Source organism: Chrysemys picta, chromosome 5, assembly GCF_011386835.1.
Source record: "Chrysemys picta bellii isolate R12L10 chromosome 5, ASM1138683v2, whole genome shotgun sequence".
In the NCBI taxonomy this organism is placed as follows: domain Eukaryota; kingdom Metazoa; phylum Chordata; order Testudines; family Emydidae; genus Chrysemys; species Chrysemys picta.
Window position 1 is genome coordinate 57,379,938 of NC_088795.1, and position 21,356 is coordinate 57,401,293.

At 43.4% G+C, this 21,356-nt stretch overlaps 1 long non-coding RNA gene across 1 annotated transcript in view; it reads right to left on the bottom strand.

The window, feature by feature from the left end:
- Positions 1-19,823, bottom strand: part of LOC135983649 (uncharacterized) — a 76,787-nt gene extending 56,964 nt beyond the window's left edge. Inside the window, exon 1 of the long non-coding RNA XR_010601365.1 lies at positions 19,729-19,823. This is a non-coding gene — a long non-coding RNA (uncharacterized LOC135983649). The remainder of the gene's footprint in view (positions 1-19,728) is intronic.
- Positions 19,824-21,356: the final 1,533 nt, after the last annotated feature.

The following is a 21,356-nucleotide window of genomic DNA, read 5'->3' on the forward strand; positions in this document are numbered from 1 at the left end:
TATCTCTCACACACACACACACACACACACACACCTAATATGCTGCCAATACGCTACGAGTTTGAACAGACTACACTAGAATCTAGTCAATTTTTTAAAAATATACATTGTGTTCCCATATAATTTTTTACTTTCCAAAACTCTCCATGTTCATAACTTGTCTTTTAACTCGGTCATGTGCATACTGCAATAAACATTGTGATATGTAAGTATCCCTCACTGGAGAAGTTGTAGTTAACTCGGTCATGTGCATACTGCAATAAACATTGTGATATGTAAGTATCCCTCACTGGAGAAGTTGTAGTGACTGAACTTTGGCATTTTAAATTTTAATGTTCCCCTATCAAACCAGAATCGAGGAGGGAAAAAAATCAGAGAAAATAGAACCAAATATATCAAATCCCCACCAGCATAGAGCCTGGCAACCCTATTCCAGGACAGAAGCTTTACTCATAGCACAAGGAATTGTATCATTCACAAACTCCAAAAAGATCAAAGATTTAACATAAGATCAGGAAGCACAAACATTTATTCTTTTCTTTAGTATTTTTTTTTATACTGTAGCCTTAAAGAGTAATCCCCAAGTGCTGTGTAAAGAAACCCTGATATCCTAACCTCACACATCGGTTGATTATTATGGATCTGGTATGTAAAGAAGCAAGCACATGGGAGGATATATTCCCCAAGCTTCTTTTATTCATCTCCAAGCTAATGCTGAAAGAGCCCCAGGAAATCTAGAGAATGCCTGGGGGAAAGATACCTATAGAAATGCCCTAAAGGTACCTATAGAGATGCCTCAGATAATTTTTGGTATGCACCTGTATTCAGTTAATAGTTTGGGATGTTAACACGAACATATTTATTTATACATATGAATATGTCCATTCATCTGAAAAATATGAACTCAGCAAAAGAATCCCAATGTATCTGTTAACACAGAAACTATTTATACCACATGAGAATGCCATTATGTTGTGCTTTTGGCAAACATAGTATTTCCCTTTAAAAGTTCACAATCAATTTTTAAAAGGAAAAACCTTGTTTATCTTGCTCCTGGTCCCACCACTGGTCTTCACTACAGGGGAAAGTCGACCTAAGTTACACTACTCCAGTTACATGAATAACGTAGCTGGAGTCGATGTAGCTTAGGTCGACTTACCCCAGTGTCTTCACTGAGCTGCCTCAACAGGAGACACTCTCTGATCAACTTCCCTTACTCTTCTCAGATAGCTGGAGTACCGGGGTTGACCGGAGAGCATTCTGCTGTTGATTTAGCGGGTCTTCACTAGACCCACTAAAATCAATTCCCGCTGCATCGATTGAAGCAGCATCGATCGCCCTGTAGTGAAGACCAGCCCTGACTGGAAAAATCAACCCTCGCTAAAGGTTAGAGAAGGCCAGAGTGTCCATCTGACCAATAGGATTTGTGGTTCTTCTGTTTACACGGATTGTATAAGGACTCCTTTACTACAGGCCTATTTGACAATATAGGCACCTAAATTAGGATACTGAATTTTGTATTCATATGTTCTGATTGGCTCTTAAGTACTCACATGTGGAATCGTGTACTCTAACTTAGACAATCAAGTATGGAAATTGTGCTTCAAAAATCTAGAACTGAGGAGACCTCAGAGTAAAGTACAAGAATGTGAGGTCCCTGTAATTTCAATCTATTTATGGATACATGTGTGCCGTAGTTCATCTACCACCACATCTAAATATCACTGCCAAAAACACCTCTGAATACTGTTGCCATCATTGACTGCATATCCAGCTGCTTCCATTTCTCCTGAGGGCACATCTGCTGTTCCTCACTCTCACAGTCTTCCCAAATCATTTCACTACTGCACTCATCTTCCGTCTCAGTATCCATAGTCTGCTAGTTCCCTAGTCATCTCAGGCCAATACCCAAAATAAAGCACCATGGACCATTGTGGTCCCAAGGTGAATAGTCTCTGATTTAACCTTTTAATAACAAAAAGGTTAAACTGACAAGAGGCTGTCAAAAGATTGTTCCTAGGTGGAAGGATGGGCCTAGAGGAGCTAGGAGATAAAATAACTTACAGCAAACCTTAAAAGGAAAATATTAACCACCACAATAGCTGCAGGCAAGTCATGCAAACAAGTGCCATACAAGTGGCAAATCCTGTCCTTTCCTCTGCAGCTGCCCTGGGTGTCCCTTGACAGCAGAACAAGTATGGTTCTGCTGTCCCATTGTGGGGGAGAATTTAAAGGAACTGTGCAGAGGGTGTGCTACATCCTTGGGGGGTGCTCCTTGCATGACAGTGTGCAGGTGCTGATTGGGGTGGGCTTAGTAAGAAGATGAAGCCAGGCCTGAGGATCCATTCCCATCCTTCAGTCCCTGCAAAGAGTGCATCAGAGCTGCAGTGGGAGCCATGGAGCTCCATAGCCACTCGGCAAACGGTCAGTGTCCTCTCCTCAATATGCTGCCAGCACCTGGCCCATCTGCCTTGGCTGGCTCTGGTCTAAGGATATGGAAATAAAAGGCATAAATCCTCTTTTGCAATACAAAATTAGATTAGCAATAAAAAGCATCAGGTAAAAAACATCTCATTGCTGACATTCAGTTAATCTACAGCTGTGGCCTAAGGGAGTTGCCTTCAGTACAAAAACAGCTCAGTTCTTCAGTTTTTCAGCATATTTTTCCTCCTAAGGGCACCATTGATTACATTGCAAATACTTTATAACCATTAACATAAACCAGCACAGAGCAGCTGAAATGACAGTTCTCTCTCATTCTTCTAATTTTGTTTACTGGGTTAGGAAACATGTGCCTCTAGCTCTTAAAGGCGGATTCATATGGCACTTCAAAACACATAGCCCAGCCGTCATTAATGCTGCATCTTACAGCTTAATTTCACGTATCACTTGCAGAGGTCTAATTCAGCACCAAGTCACTGCAAAAGGTAGGTTCTTGGCCTAGGAAAATTCTCAGCAAACCCTAGCTATCTGGTTAATGCTACCTCTAGCTTTTATGTGTACCATGGGAACAGTTTGGCTTCTACTGGCCTCAGGTCTCAAACTCCTCACTTCAGGAACATAAGAACGGCCGTACTGGGTCAGATTAAAGGTAGGGTTACCATACGTCCGGATTTTCCCGGACATGTCCGGCTTTTGGGGGCTCAAATCCCCGTCCGGGGGGAAATCCCCAAAAGCCGGGCATGTCCGGGAAAATCGGGAGGGCTCGGTGGTGCTCAGTCGGGGCCGGCGGTGCGGGGCCGGGGGCATGGTGCCGGGCCGGGAACCAGGGGCGCAGTGCCGGGCCAGGGTCACAGTGCCGGGCCGGGCGCGCGGTGCCGGGCCGGGAGCCGGGCCCGCGGGGCCGGGGAGCCGGTCAGCCGGGCCCGCGGGGAGCCGGTCAGCCGGGGAGCCGAGCCCGCGGGGAGCCGGGCCCGCGGGGAGCCGGTCAGCCGGGCCGGCGGGGAGCCGGTCAGCAGGGGAGCCGAGCCCGCGGGGAGCCGGGCCGGCGGGGAGCCGGTCAGCTGGGCCGGCGGGGAGCCGGGCCGGCGGGGAGCCGGTCAGCCGGGCCGGCGGGGAGCCAGGGAGCCGGGCCCGCGGGGAGCCGGTCAGCCGGGCCGACGGGGAGCCGGGCCCGCGGGGAGCCAGGGAGCCGGTCAGCCGGGCCGGCGGGGAGCCGGTCAGCCGGGCCGGCGGGGAGCCGGGCCTGCGGGGAGCCAGGGAGCCGGGCCCGCGGGGAGCCAGGGAGCCGAGGGGTGCGCCGGGCCGCCGGGGGCCGGCAGTGCTGGGCGGGCCGGGGGTGGTCGGCCGGGGCCGGCACCCCAGGGCCCGAGCCGACCCAGGCTGGAAACGCCGGGGGCCAGCCTGGGCCGCGCCTCCTCCCCCCACACACCCCTTACCTGCTTCAGGCTTCCCGCGAATCAAATATTCGCGGGAAGCAGGGGAGGGGGCGGAGACTTTGGGGAGGGGGTGGGGCTGGGGGCGGGGCCGGGGGGCGTGGAGTGTCCTCCATTTGGAGACACAAAATATGGTAACCCTATTAAAGGTCCATCTAGCCCAGTATCCTGTCTTCCGACAGTGACCAATGCCAGGTTCCCCAGAGGGAATGAACAGAACAGGTAATCATCAAGTGATCCATCCTCCATCGCCCATTCCCAGCTTCTGGCAAACAGGTCTCCCACATTTCCCCTATGTCATAAATGGTAAGAATTACTTCAAACTAATGTCTGTAGGGAGTTTTCCAAGTCCCTTACAGTGTTACATAAATCCTACCTGCTTTCTTTTCTTCTAAGCTCGTACTTGTTTCATAATCCTCCTTCCACTCCGTCCCATCACTTTCTCTCCTGATTCCTTCCTGCAACTCTGTAAGGCAAATCCCCCAAATGACTTGTTCAGTTACTCTGCTCTTTTTTCAAGTATCTCTCACTAGTGGTCCTTGGCTCCTTTTTATATGCTAGCAGGTGCACCCTGTGTTGCAATCTATTTCCTCTTCTTTCCAGTGTCTCCCCCTAAATATACCAGTTTTATTGGGCTATTACATTTTACATGCCCCCCCCCACTGTAAATGTGAGGCCTACTATTATCTCCAGTGCCACATGGGACAGGGCACGATCTGCTTTGTGATGAGAGTTCTGTCATGACAACAGCTTGAGCCCCAGCTGCCTACTTCTAAGCATACACATCTGCCCACCTGCACTCACTATAGCTGTTCTCTGTCTAATTGCTTGCCAGCCTGCCTGTCTGCCTCTCCAAACCAGACCCAGATATTGGGGGACTACTGCTACGGCTCTGCAAGAACATACTAAATGTCTTGCTCCTACTCCCTGAGGAAAACAGTTCCCTGACAGTTGGGGATGGTTATATATATATATAGAGAGAGAGAGAGAACAGCTATAGTGAGTGCAGGTGGGCAGATGTGTATATATATATATATACACACACACACAAATACATACACACATACATACACACACACACACACACACCCCTCCCTACTTCTATTCAGCTCTGGCAGTGTAAATGTAACGTACTCCCATTTTAAGCCCCTTTACATGGACAGAATGGTGTAAAGGGGGCTTACTTGGGCAGCTATGGGAGGATGTGGTTTTTATTTTGAGCAGACTTTAGAGGTCTTACTTTTTTTAAAAAAAAGTTGTTCATGGTGGGGGGACTGATCAACCCATCCACTGACTGATGATCAGGACCCACTGATGATCAGGACACAGACTGTTTGGTGCATTTCCCCGTTTGTCAAGTTTCTTTCCCCTCCATCCCCCACAGCCCAGTGACAGCTCACATTTTTTGTCTGCTGCCTATACTACATTGTCTCCTCTGCAGTTCATTTTTCTCCCTGGTTATGTTTTTTCCTTCAGCCAGGGGGCAAATGAGCAGTGACCTTTGTAGCTGGCACCAGTGCCTCTCTTGTGGATAGTCCTGAGACAGCCTTTGTGCAAGAGGCAACCAAGTCCCTCCCTTGGGGAGGATGTTCACCTCTTCATAGCAAGCCTAGTCCACTCTCAGTGAATTAGACTTGGTTGTATTCAGTGATTCATCAATTAAGTTCATTTCTAGAAGAAACCATGGTTTAATACTGTTCACCTCTGAAGCTTGGTTTGTACTAAGGAGAGAGAACTGCTTTGGATAAAATAAGAATCCCTTCCAACCCTTCACCGTAAACTCAAACTGAACCTTTTAAGAACCAAAAATATATATATATTTTTATTTTTCATTATATTTTTCCTCTGTGCTCATCTCTGAATTTCTAGGTTCCAGCAGACATGTAACAGTGGAAATACCAAACAACAGGAGTGGAGCTGGTCAAATAATTTGTTGTAAATACTCACTGTGAATTTGGGGATATTTATTTTTCCATTGTTCAGCCAGGTCCAAACAGGTTGACGGTTACTCTGATTTTATTTCTGGCCAAACGGGAAGAAATTATATTCTGATTTTTAAGACTCAGGAGCACTGGAGAGTTGAGATTTGCCTTTCCAGGTACTTACCATAAAACCTGTGAACCAATCACCTTAAGTCCCCAGTCTTGCAAATATGTACGTACATATATAATCCCAGCCAGTTTACACATACCCTTCAGACATATCTTTGCAATAGGACTACTTATGCTTAAAGTTATGCATGTGTGTAAGTGCATGATTACGGCCTCAGACTCGCTTGATTTTAATTTGGTTTTAAAGGTGTAAGTTTATATAGGGTTACCATATTTTGTGCCTCCAAATGGAGGACACTCCACTGGGGCCCGGCCCCGCCCCAGCCCCGCCCCAACTCCGCCCCCTCCCCAAAGTCTCCGCCCCCTCCCCTGCTTCCCGCGAACATTTCATTCGCGGGAAGCCTGAAGCAGGTAAGGTGGAGTGTGGGGGGAGGAGGCGCGGCCCAGGCTGGCCCCCCGGCAGCTCCATCCTGGGTCGGCTCGGGCCCTGGGGTGCCGGCCCCGGCCGACCACCCCCGGCCCGCCCAGCACTGCCGGCCACCGGCGGCCCGGCGCACCCCCCGGCTCGCGGCCCAGCGGACCCCCCGGCTCGCGGCCCCGCGGACCCCGCGGCCCAGCGGACCTCCCGGCCCCGCGGGCCCAGCCCGGCTCCCGGCCCTGCGGGCCCCACGGCCCAACGGACCCCCCGGCTCCCGGCCCCGCGGCCCAGCGGACCCCCCGGCCCAGCAGACCCCCCGGCTCCCGGCCCCGCGGGCCCGGCTCCCGGCCCCGCGGCCCAGCGGACCCCCCGCGGGCCCGGCCCGGCTCCCGGCCCCGCGGCCCAGCGGACCCCCCGCGGCCCCGCGGGCCCGGCCCAGCTCCCGGCCCCGCGGCCCAGCGGACCCCCCGGCTCCCGGCCCCGCGGACCCCCCGGCTCCCGGCCCCGCGGACCCCGCAGCCCAGCGGACCCCCCGGCCCTGCGGCCCAGCGGACCCCCCGGCTCGCGGCCCAGCGGACGCTCCCGGCCCCGGCCGAGCCCTCCCGATTTTCCTGGACATGCCCGGCTTTTGGGGATTTCCCCCCGGACGGGGATTTGAGCCCCCAAAAGACGGACATATCCGGGAAAATCCGGACGTATGGTAACCCTAGTTTATAGACAGTGAAATTCAAACAAAAAAGCAGAACTGAACTTGCCCAAACCTTCCAGTACTCAAGATTCATTTAATCATATTTCATTTAAAATTTAGTGCAGCATAATATTAAAACTTGCATTTAGAATCCAAGTCACTCAAATAGAAGGGCCTTATCTGGCAGTGTGCTAGGTACCTTCAATCCCATTGATTTCAGTGTTTTCTATGTGCTGCAGACCCTTTTTATTCCAAGGTTAATTTTGACTGTATCAAGTGGAAAACGGGTCACAGTGACATGCAGTGTTAGAGCTGTCCAACTTTATGGGGACTAATTCTGCGAATTATCTTTGCATTACTTTCTCTCTGTTTCTTCTCTTTCTTTGCGGTGTCAATCTAAGCAATCAGGACATGATGAATTCAGCAGCTATCACACCAAATGATTACTGTGATTTTGTGCAGATGACACTTTCCAAAAACTGATTTTGCTGATATGTGTAGGAATGCCAGTTCAGTCCTTGTAAAGGAGAGTGATGAATGGCATGTACGTCTGGAGTGTATGGTGCTGGCTTCCTGTCACAGAAATGCCACACTCCCCAGTGCTAGTACTGTGATAAGCCTGACTATGTTTAGCAGCTTTTGCCAGCAGGCTGTATATCAGAAGAACCAAAGCTGCCATTTAACACATTGGGTGTTCTGTCAGCACAAAATGCTTAAACCATTAATTGGTCTTGCACAGACTGTTAATGTTAGAGCCAAACATAAATCTAAGTGAGTGAAAAAAGTTATAAACTGACTCCAAACTAAATAATGGGTTGTACTGAGGGAACCTAAAGACATGAATCTCACTGTAGTCTTCTGGTAATGAGAAATGGAGGCCTGTATTTTTACAACTGTTTTAAAGCCTTGTGGGATTTTCAGTCTCCAAGCTGTTGGAACCGAAGTGTATCAGAATGAAGAACTCTGTAAACAAAGTATTTTTTTAAAACCACTGTGTTATTTCTATGGAGAAGCTGTCCCAGAAGGGCAAGTAAACATCATACTACCACTCAGTCTTAAAGAAATTGGAAGAAAGGGGATAGTGGAAAAACAAAAGAAACCCAGAGTAGTTCCTTTGCTTAAAGTTTCTAATTCGGGAATGCAGACAGGACTATTTTTTATGTATTGCGTACTGGATAACAATATGAAAGGATTTAATTCTTGTAAAACTAAACTGGTTCTTTATTGAGAATTTTTTTTGTTTGTTTACAGAGATGCTGCAACTGTAGCCAGCATTCTAGCCTTGTGCACACAGACTGATGCCCTCCTGCGAGCTCTGGTCCTAACCCCAAGTTCCATACAGGTTGCTACAGTACAGTCTGGGGGTCCAATAGGGCCACAGAGACATCAGTAGTCAGATTTCCAGAGGTGATGATCATTCACATTCTATTGCTATGCTCAGCACCTTTAAAAACAAAGTTACAGGTGTGTTCCTTGGATGCCTTCACCCTATTAGGATGTAGCAGACTGCCCATCCATTACATCAGACTCATCCCACAGACTGGTGGGGGACCTACCCCACCCTGCCCCCTTTTTGGTTGTGGGGATAGGGACCTGAAGCTCTACGTGTGAGAGGGAGCAGGAGTGAGCAGTCCTGCCAGCAGCACAGAGACTCATATGTAAGAGGCCCACACATAGCTGAACATGGATGGAAGGAAGTATTTTGCTCATCCTGGGCTGCCACCCTGCACAGAGGCCACTTTCAGTCTGAGGAATGCCTCTGGCACTAGGAGAAACTGTCAGAATAGAAACACCCACTATGTATTTGTCAGATATAACACCCACCTCTTGTCAAAAAGATTTACAAAATATTTGGCAAAAATACAGAGTGCCCTCTTGGAAGCATTTCTGGAAAGTGTTTGAAATCCAGAACCCTCCAATCCAGCCCCTTTGAATTTGCTGAAGATGTTCCTCACATACGTTTGCAAAGAAAGAACTAGAAAACATTACCGTTGTAATAGGTATCTGAAAATGAGAGTAAGGTTTTCAATAGCGCTCAGCATTAGTTTGACCTCTCTCTGCTCTCACGGAAGGGAGGACGAGTTTTACCATTGACTTCAATGGGATCAGAGTTAGGCCGATGCAGAGCTCTTTTGAATATTCAAGTACAAACAACCTTAGTTGTGTTTTCTCCTACTTCATTTTCTGTTAATTACTATTCTGGACTGTGAAATTTTTCTTTTACTTTATTACCCACATGCTCATGGCTTCAGATTAAATTTGCATGGTAGGTGCGCGTCAACCTGAGACTATTGATGTTACCTTATTGCTATTTCTATTTCATATTTTGCTTTTTGACAAAGCCCCCAAACTGCGAGTCTCTCTGAGTTTTCCCCATTGACTACTGATGATATTAAGTGGACTGTTCAGCAGCTGTGCCCTACTACCTATTGATTAGTTTATCACATGGCTGTTAATAGGTTGTATTGATATTTTGGATTCATTTCATACTGATTTTGTCAATTTTTCCCATTTTCATGCTCAGGTTCTTTCTTGTTTGAGGAATGGATGCAATTAGTTCAGCTCTTAAAAGCCTCGTTCTCTTATTTGTGATTTAGCCAATGGCTTTATTTATCCAGGCTCCTTCCCATTTCTAATCTCTCTGGTTTTCAAGTGCTCCATCCTATCATCAGGTAGATCCATGGTATGATTCCAGTATTGCCTGTGGACTTTTGAGTGCAAGCAGATCAATAGCAAACAAACAGTCTCCAAATTATGTTCTGTTAGAATTATGGATCTCTCTCAATAAATCTGATTTGGGGTGATTTCCAGATCTGCATTGCTCAAACACATGGTCATTGTTCAAGGAATACATTTTTCTACATATCTAAAAATTCTGGGCCAGATCTTCTGCTGGTGTAAATTTGTGAAACATCTTTGAACTTGATAAATTTATGCAGATATATGTAAACCAAGACTCTGGTCCTTTATTGTTAATGAGGAAGGATCCCAAAAACCCATTTATTTTAGTCCAGGCTATACTTCATGTTAGATGCTTATTGGAGAGCAGTACAGAGGTCTGTTGAAAATATTTGGCCCTACACTATAGAAGATTGGAAATATTCCAGAAGTTGTACATCGTCCAAAAGCTGAACTATTTAATGATCATTGTAGGAACTGTATGTTCAAGAATTGTTGATACGTTTCTAACTTCCTGTTCTTGATTTATTTCTGTTGGCTTTGGATAATTCTGAAGATTAATTCTACATTTGCTACTGAAACATACAATCGCAGAAATGTAGGACTGGAAGGGACCTTGATAGGTCATCTAATCCAGTCCCCTGCACTGAGGGAGGACTAAGTATTATCTAGACCAGTGGTTCTCAAACTTTTTTTTTGCGGACCACGTGAAAATTGATGAGGGTCTCAGCGGACCACTTAATGGTCTTTTGAAATGTTGTTTGTACCATTAGCTAACTACTGTAAAGTGCTTTGGATAAAAGTGCTGTATAAAAAAACCACAATAATAAACAATGTTTTTTGTTCTACAAATAAAAGCACACAACTCATATTTTAATATCAGTAGTCTTACCTTTCTAATGCAATGGATATGCCCTCTCCCCCCCGCCGCGGCAGCCCCCGAGCTGGGGCTGGGAAGAGGGGGTCTCTCCATCTCCCCTGCCGCAGCAGCCCCTGAATTGGGGCTAGGAAGAAGGGGGGGGGTCTCTCCCTGACCACAGCAGCCATAGCGCTGAGGTTGGGAAGGAGGGCCATTTCTCCCTGGCAGCCGCAGCCCTGGAGCTGGAGAAATTCACCTCTCTCTTTGGCCACTGCAGCCCTTCACGCACCTTAGAGGGAACTATCCACGGACCACCTGAATGGAGCTTGCGGACCACAGTTTGAGAACCTCTGATCTAGACTGTCTCTGACAGGTGTTTGTTCACCCTGTTCTTAAAACCCTCCAATGACAGAGATTCCACATCCTCCCTAGCCAGTTTCCAATGCTTAACTACCCTTACAATTAGGAAGTTTTCCTTAACGTCTAACTTAAATCTTCCTTGCTACAATTTAAACCAATTACTTCTTGTCCTGTCCTCAGTGGTTAAGGATAACAATTTATCACCCGTAATAATAGCCTTTTACATACTTGAAGACTGTTATCATCACGTCCCACCTCAGTCTTCTCTTCTCCAGACTAAACAAATCCAATTTTTTCCAATCTTTCCTCATAGGTCATGTTTTCTAGACTTTTAATTATATTTGTTGCTGTCCTCTGGACTTTCTCCTGTTTGACCACATCTTTCCCAAAGCATAGTGCCCAGAACTAGACACAATACTCCGGCTGAGGTCTTATCAGCACAGAGTAGAGTGTAAGAATTACTTCTCATGCCTTGCTTACAACACTCCTGCTAATACATCCCAGAATGGATGTTCACTTTTTTGCAATAGTATTACATTGTTGACTCATATTTAGTTTGTGATCCATATAACCCCCAGATCCTTTTCTGCAGTACTCCTTCCTAGGCAGTCATTTCCCATTTTTTATTTGTGCAGTTCATTATTCCTTGCTAAGCGTAGTACTTTGCATTTTTCCTTACTGAATTTCTTCCTATTTCAGACCATTTCTCCAGTTGGTCAAGGTCATTTTGAATTCTAATCCTGTCCTCCAAAGCACTTGCAAACCCTCCCAGCTTGGTATCAGCCACAAACTTTATAAGTGTACTCTGTGTGGTTCTGTTTTCAACTGGCTGAGCTATTACTTGTCCCACATACTCAATTTGTTACTCTTGGGAACTAAGCCTAAGGCCTTATCTACACGGCAAACCAGGATGTGAATCTACAGTGCACCAGATTGCCATGCAGTAACGTCACACGTGGATGCTGCTACAGCACAATGAAATTCCCAGAGTCCAGTTTAGCATAGTTATTATAAGTAACCACATGTTCCTTTCACTGTTGCCCTCCTAGCCTCTCTCCAGTTACTGCCAATTATTTGATATGTGGATGTATGTCTTTTCTTAAATTAGACTGCAAATTCTTCAGGGACAATACAGCATCTAGCACACTGAGACTAGTCCTAACTGAAATCTCTGGGAACAACTTTATTTGAATTACAGCGAAATGAAAAAAAAAATCAATTTTGTTTTGCAGTTCATCATGAACTGTGTAAGAAGATAATCCCAGTTTCTGTGTATCAAGCAAGGTGTCTTGTATCTATTTCTTGAAATGTGGTTCACTGGGAGGTAATATTTATATGCTAGACTGTTTTGATTCAGGTTCAGCTGGAACCAACGCCACGTCTGTTCTTTGTTTACACAGCGGGACTGTATCAGGAGGATGGAGAGGGGATCCAGGCAGGCCGGCCAAATGACTGGCTGAGGATTACAGAAATAACAGAACAATTTGCTGCAAAAGAGGAAAGGTCTCATAAAAAGCAGATTTCAGAACTGCAAATATGAGGCAGTATGCTAAGCTAAAGCTTGGCAGACTCACTCTCTGGCTATAGCTTCCTTATTTGGAAAAAAAAACAGTGATGCTAAAAACAACCACACACACAAAGAGAAGGAGGGTGTTTTTTGACAGTACTTAGACCCAGATAAGCAAAGGCAGATGACATATGTTATTAATTGGAGGACCACAACCTTGATAGTCTGATAACTGCTTATTCAAATGGAAAAAAGTTAGGATTTATTGAATGATGTTGCTGGTCAATTTTTAATACATTGTGATGTTTAATAGCATAACAAGGGGCTCTCGAACTTAATTTTTTTTTGCACCTCCTATATTCGAAGTACCAAGGCTGCAAAGGAGTTAGGAACTAGAGAATCTATTTTGATAACAAAAACCTCACCCACGAGCAAGGAAAGGGGCAACACCACATAGCAATCAACTATACACGAAACTGCACTTTGCTGAAAAAGGTTGTGCTTTGTTCTTGAAAAATATACTGAGTGTCCTAGCATAGTGTTCATCGTATATCACTGTGGGGAACTATCTGCCATTTGATGCAATCTGGGCTACTGCAGGAATATTTCCCATCGTGCACTCCCATTGCATATTGTGAGGAGGGGGAAGGTAAAGGAATGACAGTGCAGCTCCACAGCCCTCACTACTTAGGGGTGTAGCTACTGTAAATGCCATAGGCTAGACATAGGCCCCACTTCAGCAAAGTGCTAACGCCTGCAGTCAATCAGGCATAAGCATGTGCTTAAGTGCTTTTTTGAATAGGGATGGACATCATCACATGGCTTACATTAACCATGTGATAAAATGCTTTACCGGATTGGGGCTTGAGTCATTACTCTGGACTACGTACACATTTATTTAATTTTAAAAGAATGAGAAATCCCAGCTGAATAGAATCAAACCCATAACCAGCCCAAAAATCAGTATGAAGTGTGGTAAAGGGGGCTCTTTTATTACCATGCTAGTATTTACAATATATATCATTGCAAAAAGTTCTGGTACTGAGTGCCAGGGTCTACTTCACACTAAATATGTTCCATTGACAGACCTTTTGTGCCTATTTCTCTGAGAATAGCTGGTCTTCATTAAAGTGGGCTGCACTCTCATTTCTACGTTAGGAGGCAGGGCATGTTTTTCATTGTATAAACATTTCTCTCTTCCCACAAAAATCTCTGTAAAAGAACCCTCATGGCCAGGATGTTAATACTAACAGCGCAAATACACCACTGAAAAACAATGAAATCCATGCTTTACTGATCAACTGTTGCATGTTGTTTTTCTTTATACATGATTTACTTGTACATATTGTAGGTTAACTTCTGTCCTATTCCAAACCATATGTTAAGCAACTTAATGTAACCTGATTGTGTCATGTCACTGGAATAATGATATGATACATATTGTAAGGTTTAAGTAACAGTCTGGTAAAGGTCTTAAGCTTAAAATATATTTCGGTTTAGCAAGGATTTAGGAAAGCATCAGTATAGTGAACAAATCAGAACTTGTATTTTGTGTCACACTGACTTTAAAATGTCCATCCATTCATCCCCACTGGCATAGAGAGGTGCACACTGCATCTCTGCAGGCTGCACAGCAAGAGCAATTCATTCCTGGGAGAGGACAGCTTTAAACCAACTCACTGGCACCAGGGCCCTCCAACAGGGTCTATACCAGCAGAAGCTGTTGCAGACCATAGATGAATTTGGCCCAGTGTCCTTTGCATTATAGGTTATTTTTTCAGACATAGGCATCTAAAAAATGTGCGCACAAGCTCAAATAGATAATTGTATACACCACAGATGCACTTGCATCCTCAAAGCGCCGCATATTTTGCGGGCACATTTTGAGTTCCTGTGTTTGAAAATGAGATCCTATGTGTCTCAGGCAGGCGTTAGTTGTAAATACTTTGTCGGGTGGCCAAAGAGAGAAGAGAAAACATAGTAGCTCTGCTGTTGGCTGTATGATACTCCTCTAAAATGTGAGTTGGAATTGAATATCAAAACTTCCCTGAAAATCTTGGTGATATTGTAGGACAAATGTCTCAGCAGCTTCTGCAAGACTCCTAGGATGTAGGCTGTTGGAGTATCTTAATTAGGACTATAACTTTATGAAAATATCTGAGGATGATCCACATCAGGGCTTGTACTATTGCTAGCATGGTTAGCAACAATGATAATCCTAAAAAGAGATAAAAGGCATCTTGTGGTCTCATATCACGATACATTGCAAAGAGCCAGTCCAGCATAGTGCTGCTTAACAACGCAATACAAAACAAGTTAGTTGCACAATGTGCTGTTAATTATCTCCTGCCTTGTTCTCATGAAATGGCAAGAACAGACTCTTTTGCTCTGTAAATGGCTGTTCTGAGTTATTAATCTTTGCACAGTACAAAAGGTTCTGACTTAAGTCCAAAACAAATTGCAAAAGCCAGCTACAAAGGTCCAATGCAATGGGGGGGGGATAAGGCTTCCATGCTCACATTGAAGTGCTGTAATTAAATCCCCAGATACACTGAAAATGGTTTTAAAAATGGACTTTAACGGGTGAGTTAAGCAAAGAATTTTTTTTTTTTAAATCACAGCGTGGTATGGCTAAAAAGCTTGATAAAAACGGTAACAAGTGAAGCTGCATCAGATTCTCAATATTTGCTACACAGAATGTTGCACATAAATGCCATCACCCATACTCTCCTATACCAGGCATTTAATTGGTTCTAATGCAGGGGTTATTGGGCTCCTTGCCATGTAACATGTTAACCCCCTGCATTAGAGCCTGGCAGTTATCATGTTACCCATAATGCAGGGTGGCTCTCCTCAGCCTATCCACCAGGGCCAGCTGTCTCTGAGCCCTAGCACTCTCCCACCCCACTAGAGGGACAGAGTGTGCAGCAGGGTGGGGACCTTATCACATGAGCCCAAGGCCCATCACTTTTTTTTGTAATCCATATTCAGTTGCTAGTCAAAATTTGCAGTGACTGATGTAGTTCACTGACTGGAGCAGCCTCAGATCTTAGTATTTCATTAGTTTATTAGTGGAGCATGTTTCAGCAATATGGTTTTCTTTTTTACTCTCGAGTTTATTTTTTTCCAAATGCTAGTCTCTCTTTTGATTTATGCTTTGACACAAAGCATTTATAATCAAATGATTGTTTTGCTTAATATCCTTAAATACATGTTTTTATTTCTTCAGACTTATAGAGAATTTTAGTATTCATTTGACCTGCTCCTCATTCACCAACATTATTCACCTGCTTCTAGCATGGATTTGTTTTTAAAATGCAGCTGAACTCTTCTGCTCGACACATTTTAATGCATCATCCATCTTGATCTGTGACCCTTAGTAAACTCTCTGACCTCGTGCTATTAGCACTTATTCTAAATACTGTTTGACCTCAAAACATTGACACTGGAAGTTTACCAAAGAGATGCATCTGAGTTTTGATCCTGGACCTATTACAAAAACTTGAGTTGGACTGGACCAAACCTGCAGAACTGAAAAATCCTAAAATTTAAAGTTGTTCCAATCTTGTAAAATTGGCATTTATGTGCAACATTCTGTGTAGCAAATATTGAGAATCTGATGCAGCTTCACTTGTTACCGTTTTTATCAAGCTTTTTAGCCATACCACGCTGTGATTTAAAAAAATCATACAACCTGCCTCAGAAAAATCCTCTTTTACCTCTGGGAACTGTTCATTTTAATTCTCTTAACCACAAAAAAATGGAAACTGGCCACAAGTTGCAATGAATGAATACCACCACCTCAGTTAGGTACTAAGGGCGATCCTACTTAACTCACTGTGGCTTGATGGTGCTGCGATGAAAGCGAAAAACTCCCTGGTCCTCTACCAATTGGCCGGCGGGAGAAGAAATTCCTTCCTGCCCCCCATATCAGGTGATTGACTAGACCCACAACATCTGTAGGCCAGGCTCCTATTTCTAGTTTGGGTGGGTAGGGTGGGTGCTTGAATGGAGCTGAAAGAGGCTCCACATGGCCACTGCACTGGGCTAAATCCTGAGAGCTAGGGAACGCTGGCCAATCAGCACCTCTCCCCCACTGGCCAGTAAGTGCCAGAGACTCTCAGTTACATACAGAAACTGCACTGAAAATCATGTTAATCGAGGTTGCAAATTCAAGCACATGAAAGTTGCAGAGAAATGCCAGATTTACAGTTACCTATGCAATCTTAATTCTGTACCCTTACTCGAATGCATTATACCCGTCTTATTACAGATCACATACTATTTTTCTCACAGTACCTGCTTCTTTTTAGAGCCCAGGATGAATACACAAGGGGGCAGAATTAATATTGCTTAGGCAACTTTGATTCCGGCATTCCTTAACTTTTGAATACTTGACTTTGAAACCTAAACAACATTTAACATTGTGACTTTTTGTGTGTTACCAACATAAGTCAAGAGTATCTCCAGTGAAGTCAAAGTTACACCGATGTAAAAGCAATGTAAGTGAAACCAGAATCAGACATCCAACATATCCTGCATATACAGTACATCCAACATAGCCTAGCAGATAGTTCTATGACTCCTTATCTCCATAACACTCCTGTAAGGTAAAGGAAAAATAACCCCATTTTACAGATGGGGAACTGAGGCACAGAGATCCTGGCTTATCCAAGTTCATACAGGACATTTGTGACCGAGCCAAAAGTTGAACCCAGGCCTCCCACCCCCAAGTCCCAGTCTAGTGTCTTAGACATAAGACCATCCTTCCTCTACACATGTCAAATCACATCCCACATATGGCAAACAAAAAAGAATACCTCTGTCCCTCACTGCCCCCAGATGTATTGTCACATCAGTAGGAAACCCAAACAGACACATTTCATTTTTTATAGTTCTTTCTCAGAATAAACAAATTAACAACAATGTACAAAGCTTTTGAAAAGGCTTCCTGAAATGGAAACTGCTATTGGCGGGATAAATATTTCCCCACAGCCATCCACAAACACTCAGCACCCTTACTAGATTTTTATTTACTGCCGTTTTACTTTCGTTTGTGGTTATTAATCCGATCATTTGACTGGATCCTCTGGGATGCAAATAAAGAATCAGGTAATAGCCTCAGGATGCTGTGGCTTATGGCTCCATTCTGAAAGGTGCTGAGAACACTAATTTCTGACTTACTTCATTCTTGCAGTACCAGGTGATTAGATTGCTTTGAATCTGTATTTAAATGGACAATTTGTGGGAACCTTACTGTATTGACAACAGAACAGTTTTTTCCAGCTACAGATCATGTAAAAGACGATCATCATCATATTACTAGTAAGTGATATTAGCTGAAATAGTTGGAGAATCTCTTCATCCCTGGTTAGTATTTTACTTTTCACAATATGAGCTTTCCTAGTTCAGGCATAGGGTGGGGTTGCTCAAAGAGTTGCAGTGCTTAGTACTCCATTACCAACAGCTGCTTGTAGGAGCTGTCAAATTGCTTGTCTGGGATATAGGGAATATTTGTGAAGAGGGATACCATAATCCTACTTTGTTTCTTTCTGAGTTGGATACATGTTCTATCACTGTTATTTTTTTTCTTCAGCATAAGAGGGTTATTAGAGGAATTCATTCTATACATTACAGTCTAAAGAGAGATGTAGGTTGCTACTGGAAGGAAATAATTTATTGAAGAAGTCTCCACAATGATCTATGTAGTCCTAAAAGATATTCAATTTGCCTACAGAACAAAGGTACCTGATTCAGAGCACATGAACCCAAAGGAAGTAAATTATTGTTTTTAAAAAAATAAACACAAAGGGTTATCATAATGAGAAAAGAGCACTACATTGGCAAAACTCAAAGTACCCATTCTTTAGAGCTGCTGAAACATACAATGAATGGTGAATAAAGTAACACAGACACTGCCATTTCTGCCAAACGCTGAAGAACAAGTTGTAATGTGTTAGATAAACATATTGAAACTTCAAGGAAAGCAGTGATTAAACCACCAAGAAGATAATTATTCTAATGCTTTGGAATGGAAAAATCAAAAACAAAAATCACAGTTTAAAAATGGTGCTGCATTTGCTTGCTTGTTCATAGATGCCCTGTTGTCAATGAGATTTAGAAATATGAAAGAAACACAAACACATTTCCCTCACTAAAGACATAACAATACATGACATCGCTTTCCTCTGGAAAAGAACTGAATCATTTCCATGTAAGTTATTGAAAACATACATAAGAAGAAAGAGGCCTCATCACACCAAAGACATAACTGAAAAAGCATGACATGACCTTAAGCAAAATGTTAATTAAAACCAATCCACATTTCTTCCCAAGCCCCTAGCAATGTCCTTTTGTCTGACTTTTTAGATCAATTTGAGGCACCTCTCCCTTTTGACTCCACCACTTGGAAAGTTTTTTGTTTATATAACTCAGCACATGAAATTATCTTTTAGTTTTTTGTTCTATTTGCTTAAAATTCAGTATCATTTTGTGACACATTTACAAAATGGTGGAGACTAAGGAAAAAAATGTCTGGGTACAAACATATGTATTACATATAACATATTGCACATATTTATGCAAAGCAGCAAGTTTGCTGAGTACCCACTGTGTGTACTATTAATCAACTTAGTGCACATATTGGTTTCTGTTTGACCTTTTTTGCATGGAGGTCTCAGCTTTCACCCATTTGAAAGTTTGACCCTTTATTTGTAATATACAGAAATAATGTTATGCTTATTTTCCAATAATTTAGAGAAAGTGCACTAGAAATTTCAATTTCTAATTCAATTCCCTTACTTTCTCTCTCTGAGAGTGCATTGCCTTTTTTTCCCTTTCAGAAGTTGAAAGAACAACATACCCCTGAAGGCAGAGCCAGGGAAAATGAGACTCATTTCACTCTTACATTCTTCCAACACCACGGGTTCAACAGACAGGAGATTACCACCATATGAAGTACAAAATTACACAGTCCATTTGATCCCTCTTCCACCACTCTCCCAGACAACTTTCCAGTATCTGATTTTACGGACATTTCTAAATGAAAAGCTAGCAGTAAATCATGAAAGATGGACACTAGACACAGCTTTTCCTTCTTTTCTGTGAGACTGAACTGTTGAGATTATACAATATATTTAGCCTTTAGTAAATCCCACAAATATTTAGCCATGAATTCCCTACATTTGGATAAATTGTCCATGCAAAGAACTACAGGCAGAGGACACTAGAGGATTTGTGGTTAACCTGAGATATTCACTATTTATAGTCAAAACCACCTAAATAGTCTTACTGGGATTATCTTCTGGTGCAGTGTTCTGGAGAGTAGCATTGTGTGTGAGGATGACAGTTTCCAGGATATCACATAAGAATACAGGGCTATTCTGGTAAGCCACCCTAAACTCAGGTATTAGAGCCAGGTGTAGGTGATTATAGCTGACTCATAATGACAGGTGGAACTCATTCACTCAAATGAGGCTAGAGGGGCTCTGAAGTCTCTCTTCATGGGAGAGAAATCTATGGGAGAGAAATCTAGGGACTAGGATAAAGGAGGTAATGTAAAGGAAAAGCTAAGCTTAGAAAGAAAGTTTAGAGTATGATTTATAGTCTGTATTTTGAGTTACCTGTCAAGGAAGGCTATAAATCTAGATTACATATAGTCTGTATGGCAGGAAATTCCACTTGCTTACATCATGTAGTAGGATCATCCTATTTCTGCTCAGGGGAGTACATTTTTTTCCAATCATCTATATGTTCCCATTAATGTAGGTACATAAATAAAAAATGGCCTGATTTGCAGAGGTGTGGAGCACCCACAACTGAAGTCAATGGGAGCTGGGGCTGCTGAATACCTCTGAAAGTCAGCTCACTTTTTGGCAGCCATGTTGTTAAGGAGAACAATAATCTGTAACATTGTGACTTATTTAAGAAAATGTTTTAAATCTCAATGATTTCACCCAGGGTACATGAAAGTGGTCAGATTTCCATCCATTTTGCACATCGTTACAAGCAAAGCTTGCATCAAAAACGGGACCACTAGACTCAACTTTTGGCTGAACTCTAATGAGATTTTGGCATTTTTCTTGTCACACCATCTTCCTCCCTGAATCTTCTCATCCGGTGACTTGGCCTTGCAAGGGGAGATAGGAGCTAGACACATCATCCTCTGGTAGAAGCACAGTCTCTCTCTCCCAGAAAGGTAAAGAGGAGATAAAATGATTGGGGATTAAAATTTGAAATGAAGTTTTATTTTAAGATCTTCAACACAATAGACATAATTTACCAAACAAATTATTAGTATTCACATATGCTGTAAACTTGCTTTAAAGTCCAGCAGATTTTCGAACACAAACACAAAAAATCTGCAGAATTAGGCAACATTTCCCATAAATTATTAAGGGACTCTAATCACATGCTAATCATTTTACAATAGTACTGTACATAGAAGACCCATTCTGCACATGCAAAGTGCCCTGGAAAACAATTTAATTTTCAGACACAAAACTTGTGCTACTGAGTTAAAAAAGCCAAACTAACTTTTGAGGCATGAACTGAGACAACATGACATATGGTAATTTATACGTGATGTAAAAGGCTTTTTATCTGCTGAAATAAACCACTAAACTACAACTAATCCAAAAAATTACATTCTGCAGATTGAAGTATTCGGCAGAGAGATGCCAGACTGTACAGGAAAGTAACCCAAGAATCAGCAAACAACAGCTAAATCTCTGTTACACATCTGATGAGTTGAGCCTCTGCATAACATCCAGTTTTGTCCAAAACCACCCACTGAACAATGAGAACAATGTCACTGTGGAAACTTAAAAATGATTCCCCCCCCCCCCCCTCCCGAAACATTGATTTGACAGGTTTCAGAGTGGTAGCCGTGTTAGTCTTTATAAGCAAAAAGAACGAGGA